This window comes from Calliopsis andreniformis, unplaced genomic scaffold (genome assembly GCF_051401765.1).
Source record: "Calliopsis andreniformis isolate RMS-2024a unplaced genomic scaffold, iyCalAndr_principal scaffold0063, whole genome shotgun sequence".
NCBI lineage: Eukaryota > Metazoa > Arthropoda > Insecta > Hymenoptera > Andrenidae > Calliopsis > Calliopsis andreniformis.
The window spans coordinates 2,954,801-2,963,100 of NW_027480472.1; positions in this window are offsets into that span (position 1 = coordinate 2,954,801).

Below are 8,300 nucleotides of genomic sequence, written 5' to 3' on the forward strand. Positions count from 1 at the left end.
GTTGCAAATATTCGTTTTATACGATGGAAAAACTGTTGCAGTTATATTGTTTTTTATGCTTCTGGCGTTGACTTCTAAGGCCCTAACTATTCAATCTATTGGAGCAACGCCCTAGGGTGTAGCCTAGGTTGCACGGAAAGTAGAAATGACCACTACTTTCATACTGGTTGCAATTACTCGTTTTACATGATGGAAAAACTGTTGTATTTATATTGTATTTTATGCTTCTGGCGTTCATTTCTTAGGCCCTAACTATTCGATCTGGTGGAGCAACGCCCTAGAGTGAAGCCGAGGTTGCCCGGAACGTAGAAATGACCATCACTTTCAAACTGGTTGCAATTATTCCGGTTATATGATGGAAACACTGTTGTATTTTTATTGCATTTTATGCTTCGGGCATAGACTTCTGAGGCCCTAACTATTCAATCTGTTGGAGCAACGCCCTAGGGTGTAGCCTAGGTTGCCCGGAAAGTAGAAATGACCACAACTTTCATACTGGTTGCAATTACTCGTTTTATATGATGGAAAAACTGTTGTATTTATATTGTATTTTATGCTGCTGGCGTTCACTTCTTAGGCCCTAACTATTCGATCTGGTGGAACAACGCCCTGGGGTGAAGCCTAGGTTGCCCGGAACGTAGAAATGACCATAACTTTCACACTGGATGCTATTATTCGTTCTATACGATGGAAAAACTGTTATATTTATATTGTATCTTATGCTCCTGGCGTTGACTTCTTAGGCCCTAACAATTCGATCTGGTGGAACAACGCCCTAGAGTGAAGCCTAGGTTGCCTGGAACGTACAAATGACCATCACTTTCACAAGGGTTGCAATTATTCCTGTTATAGGATGGAAAGACTGTTGTATTTTTATTGTATTTTATGCTTCAGGCGTTGACTTCTGAGACCGTAGCTATCCGATGTGGTGGAAGAACGCCATAGAGTGAAGCCTAGGTTGCCCGGAACGTAGAAATGACCATAACTTTCATACTGGTTGCAATTATTCGTTTTATATGATCGAAGAACTGTTGTATTTATATTGTATTTTATGCTGCTGGCGTTCACTTCTTAGGCCCTAACTATTCGATCTGGTGGAACAACGCCCTGGGGTGAAGCCTAGGTTGCCCGGAACGTAGAAATGACCATAACTTTCACACTGGATGCTATTATTCGTTCTATACGATGGAAAAACTGTTATATTTATATTGTATCTTATGCTCCCGGCGTTGACTTCTTAGGCCCAAACAATTCGATCTGGTGGAACAACGCCCTAGAGTGAAGCCTAGGTTGCCTGGAACGTACAAATGACCATCACTTTCACAAGGGTTGCAATTATTCCTGTTATAGGATGGAAAGACTGTTGTATTTTTATTGTATTTTATGCTTCAGGCGTTGACTTCTGAGACCGTAGCTATTCGATGTGGTGGAAGAACGCCATAGAGTGAAGCCTAGGTTGCCCGGAACGTAGAAATGACCATAAGCTTCATACTGGTTGCAATTATTCGTTTTATATGATCGAAGAACTGTTGTATTTATATTGTATTTTATGCTGCTGGCGTTCACTTCTTAGGCCCTAACTATTCGATCTGGTGGAACAACGACCTGGGGTGAAGCCTAGGCTGCCCGGAACGTAGAAATGACCATTAATTGCACAATGTTTGCAATTATTCATTTTATACAATGGAAAAACGGTTGTACTTATATTGTGTTTTATTCTTCTGGCGTTGAATTCCAAGTTCCTAGCTATTCGATCTGGTGGAGCAACGCCCTAGAGTGAAACCTAGGTTGCTCGGAATGTAGAAATGACTTTAACTTTCACACTGGTCCCAATTATTCGTTTTATACCATGGAAAAGCTGTTGTATTTTGTATCGTATTTTATGCTTCGGGCGATTACTTCTAAGGCCCTCACTATTCGATCTGGTGGAGCAACGCCCTAGAGTGAAACCGAGGTTGCCCGGAACGTAGAAATAACCACAACTTTCATACTTGTTGCAAATATTCGTTTTATACGATGGAAAAACTGTTGTAGTTATATTGTTTTTTATGCTTCTGGCGTTGACTTCTAAGGCCCTAACTATTCAATCTATTGGAGCAACGCCCTAGGGTGTAGCCTAGGTTGCACGTAAAGTAGAAATGACCGCAACTTTCATACTGGTTGCAATTACTCGTTTTACATGATGGAAAAACTGTTGTATTTATATTGTATTTTATGCTTCTGGCGTTCATTTCTTAGGCCCTACCTATTCGATCTGGTGGAGCAACGCCCTAGAGTGAAGTCGAGGTTGCCCGGAACGTAGAAATGACCATCACTTTCAAACTGGTTGCAATTATTCCGGTTATATGATGGAAACACTGTTGTATTTTTATTGCATTTTATGCTTCGGGCATAGACTTCTGAGGCCCTAACAATTCAATCTGTTGGAGCAACGCCCTAGGGTGTAGCCTAGGTTGCCCGGAAAGTAGAAATGACCACAACTTTCATACTGGTTGCAATTACTCGTTTTATATGATGGAAAAACTGTTGTATTTATATTGTATTTTATGCTTCTGGCGTTCACTTCTTAGGCCCTACCTATTCGATGTGGTGGAACAACGCCCTAGGGTGAAGCCTAGGTTGCCCGGAACGTAGAAATGACCATAACTTTTACACTGGTAGCAATTATTCGTTTTATACGATGGAAAAACTGTTCTATTTATTTTGTATTTTATGCTTCGGGCGTTGACTTCTAAGGCCCTAACTGTTTGATCTGATGGAGCAACGCCCTAGAGTGAAGCCTAGGATGCCCGGAACGTAGAAATGACCATAACTTTCACACTGGTTGCTATTATTCTTCTATACGGTGGAAAAACTGTTATATTTATACCGTATTTTATGCTTCGGGCGTTGACTTCTAAGGCGCTAACTATTCAATCGGTTGCAGCAACGCCCTAGGGTGGATCCTAGGTTGCCCGGAAAGTAGAAATGACCACAACTTTCATACTGGTTGCAATTATTCGTTTTATACGATGGAAAAACTGTTGTATTCATATTGTATTTTCTGCTTCTGGCGTTGACATCTTAGGCACTAACTATTCGATCTGGTGGAGCAACGCCCTAGAGTGAAGCCGAGGTTGCCTGGAACCTACAAATGACCATCACTTTCACACGGGTTGCAATTATTCCTGTTATAGGATGGGAAGACTGTTGTATTTTTATTGTATTTTATGCTTCAGGCGTTGACTTCTGAGGCCGTAGCTATTCGATGTGGTGGAAGAACGCCATAGAGTGAAGCCTAGGTTGCCCGGAACGTAGAAATGACCATAACTTTCATACTGGTTGCAATTATTGGTTTTATATGATGGAAGAACTGTTGTATTTATATTGTATTTTATGCTGCTGGCGTTCACTTCTTAGGCCCTAACTATTCGATCTGGTGGAACAACGACCTGGGGTGAAGCCTAGGTTGCCCGGAACGTAGAAATGACCATAACATTCACACTGGTTGCTATTATTCGTTTTATACGATGGAAATACTGTTATATTTATATTGTATTTTATGCTTCTGGCGTTGCCTTCTTAGGCCCTAACTGTTCGATCTGGTGCAACAACGCCCTAGAGTGAAGCCTAGGTTACCCGGAACGTAGAAATGACCAGTACTTTCACACTGTTTGCAATTATTCATTTTATACGATGGAAAAGCTGTTGTATTGATATTGTATTTTATGCTTCTGGCGTTGACTTCTAAGGCCGTAGCTATTAGCTGTGGTGGAGCAACGCCCTACACTGACGCCTAGGTTGCCCGGTACGTAGAAATGACCATTAATTTCACAATGTTTGCAATTATTCATTTTATACAATGGAAAAACGGTTGCACTTATATTGTGTTTTATTCTTCTGGCGTTGAATTCCAAGTGCCTAGCTATTCGATCTGGTGGAGCTACGCCCTAGAGTGAAACCTAGGTTGCTCGGAATGTAGAAATGACTTTAACTTTCACACTGGTCCCAATTATTCGTTTTATACCATGGAAAAGCTGTTGTATTTTGTATCGTATTTTATGCTTCGGGCGATTACTTCTAAGGCCCTCACTATTCGATCTGGTGGAGCAACGCCCTAGAGTGAAACCTAGGTTTCCCGGAACGTAGAAATAACCACAACTTTCATACTTGTTGCAAATATTCGTTTTATACGATGGAAAAACTGTTGTAGTTATATTGTTTTTTATGCTTCTGGCGTTGCCTTCTTAGGCCCTAACTGTTCGATCTGGTGGAACAACGCCCTAGAGTGAAGCCTAGGTTACCCGGAACGTAGAAATGACCAGTACTTTCACAATGTTTGCAATTATTCATTTTATACGATGGAAAAGCTGTTGTATTGATACTGTATTTTATGCTTCTGGCGTTGACTTCTAAGGCCGTAGCTATTAGCTGTGGTGGAGCAACGCCCTACAGTGACGACTAGGCTGCCGGAAGGTAGAAATGGCCATTAATTGCACAATGTTTGCAATTATTCATTTTATACAATGGAAAAACGGTTGTACTTATATTGTGTTTTATTCTTCTGGCGTTGAATTCCAAGTTCCTAGCTATTCGATCTGGTGGAGCAACGCCCTAGAGTGAAACCTAGGTTGCTCGGAATGTAGAAATGACTTTAACTTTCACACTGGTCCCAATTATTCGTTTTATACGATGGAAAAGCTGTTGTATTTTGTATCGTATTTTATGCTTCGGGCGTTTACTTCTAAGGCCCTCACTATTCGATCTGGTGGAGCAACGCCCAAGAGTGAAACCTAGGTTGCCCGGAACGTAGAAATAACCACAACTTTCATACTTGTTGCAATTATTCGTTTTATACGATGGAAAAACTGTTGTAGTTATATTGTTTTTTATGCTTCTGGCGTTGACTTCTAAGGCCCTAACTATTCAATCTATTGGAGCAACGCCCTAGGGTGTAGCCTAGGTTGCACGGAAAGTAGAAATGACCACAACTTTCATACTGGTTGCAATTAATCGTTTTACCTGATGGAAAAACTGTTGTATTTATATTGTATTTTATGCTTCTGGCGTTCACTTCTTAGGCCCTACCTATTCGATCCGGTGGAACAACGCCCTAGAGTGAAGCCTAGGTTGCCCGGAACGTAGAAATGACCACAACTTTCATACTGGTTGCAATTACTCGTTTTATATGATGGAAGAACTGTTGTATTTATATTGTATTTTATGCTGCTGGCGTTCACTTCTTCGGCCCTAACTAGTCGATCTGGTGGAGCAACGCCCTGGGGTGAAGCCTAGGTTGCCCGGAACGTAGAAATGACCATAACTTTCACACTGGATGCTATTATTCGTTCTATACGATGGAAAAACTGTTATATTCATATTGTATCTTATGCTTCTGGCGTTGACTTCTTAGGCCCTAACAATTCGATCTGGTGGAACAACGCCCTAGAGTGAAGCCTAGGTTGCCCGGAACGTAGAAATGACCACAACTTTCATACTGGTTGCAATTACTCGTTTTATATGATGGAAGAACTGTTGTATTTATATTGTATTTTATGCTGCTGGCGTTCACTTCTTCGGCCCTAACTAGTCGATCTGGTGGAGCAACGCCCTGGGGTGAAGCCTAGGTTGCCCGGAACGTAGAAATGACCATGACTTTCACACTGGTTGCTATTATTCGTTTTATACGATGGAAAAACTGTTATATATATATTGTATTTTATGCTTCTGGCGTTGCCTTCTTAGGCCCTAACTGTTCGATCTGGTGCAACAACGCCCTAGAGTGAAGCCTAGGTTACCCGGAACGTAGAAATGACCAGTACTTTCACACTGTTTGCAATTGTTCATTTTATACGATGGAAAAACGGTTGCACTTATATTGTGTTTTATTCTTCTGGCGTTGAATTCCAAGTGCCTAGCTATTCGATCTGGTGGAGCAACGCCCTAGAGTGAAACCTAGGTTGCCCGGAACGTAGAAATGACCATAACTTTCACACTGGTTGCTATTATTCTTCTATACGGTGGAAAAACTTTTATATTTATATTGTATCTTATGCTTCTGGCGTTGACTTCTTAGGCCCTAACAATTCGGTCTGGTGGAACAACGCCCTAGAGTGAAGCCTAGGTTGCATGGAACGTACAAATGGCCATCACTTTCACACGGGTTGCAATTATTCCTGTTATAGGATGGAAAGACTGTTGTATTTTTATTGTATTTTATGCTTCAGGCGTTGACTTCTAAGGCCCTAGCTATTCAATCTATTGGAGCAACGCCCTAGGGTGTAGCCTAGGTTGCACGGAAAGTAGAAATGACCACTACTTTCATACTGGTTGCAATTACTCGTTTTACATGATGGAAAAACTGTTGTATTTATATTGTATTTTATGCTTCTGGCGTTCATTTCTAAGGCCCTAACTATTCGATCTGGTGGAGCAACGCCCTAGAGTGAAGCCGAGGTTGCCCGGAACGTAGAAATGACCATCACTTTCAAACTGGTTGCAATTATTCCGGTTATATGATGGAAACACTGTTGTATTTTTATTGCATTTTATGCTTCGGGCATAGACTTCTGAGGCCCTAACTATTCAATCTGTTGGAGCAACGCCCTAGGGTGTAGCCTAGGTTGCCCGGAAAGTAGAAATGACCACAACTTTCATACTGGTTGCAATTACTCGTTTTATATGATGGAAAAACTGTTGTATTTATATTGTATTTTATGCTGCTGGCGTTCACTTCTTAGGCCCTAACTATTCGATCTGGTGGAACAACGCCCTGGGGTGAAGCCTAGATTGCCCGGAACGTAGAAATGACCATAACTTTGGCACTGGTTGCTATTATTCGTTTTATACGATGGAAAAACTGTTATATTTATATTGTATCTTATGCTCCTGGCGTTGACTTCTTAGGCCCTAACAATTCGATCTGGTGGAACAACGCCCTAGAGTGAAGCCTAGGTTGCCTGGAACGTACAAATGACCATCACTTTCACACGGGTTCCAATTATTCCTGTTATAGGATGGAAAGACTGTTGTATTTTTATTGTATTTTATGCTTCAGGCGTTGACTTCTGAGGCCGCAGCTATTCGATGTGGTGGAAGGACGCCATTGAGTGAAGCCTAGGTTGCCCGGAACGTAGAAATGACCATAACTTTCATACTGGTTGCAATTATTCGTTTTATATGATGGAAGAACAGTTGTATTTATATTGTATTTTATGCTGCTGGCGTTCACTTCTTAGGCCCTAACTATTCAATCTGGTGGAACAACGCCCCGGGGTGAAGCCTAGGTTGCCCGGAACGTAGAAATGACCATAACTTTGACACTGGTTGCTATTATTCGTTTTATACGATGGAAAAACTGTTCTATTTATTTTGTATTTTATGCTTCGGGCGTTGACTTCTAAGGCCCTAACTGTTTGATCTGGTGGAGCAACGCCCTAGAGTGAAGCCTAGGTTGCCCGGAACGTAGAAATGACCATAACTTTCACACTGGATGCTATTATTCGTTCTATACGATTGAAAAACTGTTATATTTATAACGTATTTTATGCTTCGGGCGTTGACTTCTAAGGCGCTAACTATTCAATCGGTTGCAGCAACGCCCTAGGGTGGATCCTAGGTTGCCCGGAAAGTAGAAATGACCACAACTTTCATACTGGTTGCAATTATTCGTTTTATACGATGGAAAAACTGTTGTATTGATATTGTATTTTCTGCTTCTGGCGTTGACTTCTAAGGCACTAACTATTCGATCTGGTGGAGCAACGCCCTAGAGTGAAGCCTAGGTTGCCCGGAACGTACAAATGACCAGAACTTTCACACTGCTTGCTATTATTCGTTTTATATGATGGAAAAACTGTTGTATTTATATTGTATTTTATGCTCCTGGCGTTGACTTCTTAGGCCCTAACTATTCGATCTGGTAGAACAACGCCCTAGGGTGAAGCCGAGGTTGCCCGGAACGTAGAAATGACCATAACTTTCACACTGGTTGCAATTATTTGTTTTAGACGATGGAAAAGCTGTTGTATTTATACCGTATTTTATGCTTCTGGCGTTGACTTCTTATGCCCTAACTATTCCATCTGGTGGAACAACACGCTAGGGTGATGCCTAGGTTGCCCGGAACGTAGAAATGACCATAACTTTCACATCGGTAGCAATTATTCGTTTTATACGATGGAAAAACTGTTCTATTTATTTTGTATTTTATGCTTCGGGCGCTGACTTCTAAGGCGCTAGCTATTCAATCGGTTGCAGCAACGCGCTAGGGTGGATCCTAGGTTGCCCGGAAAGTAGAAATGACCATAACTTTCATACTG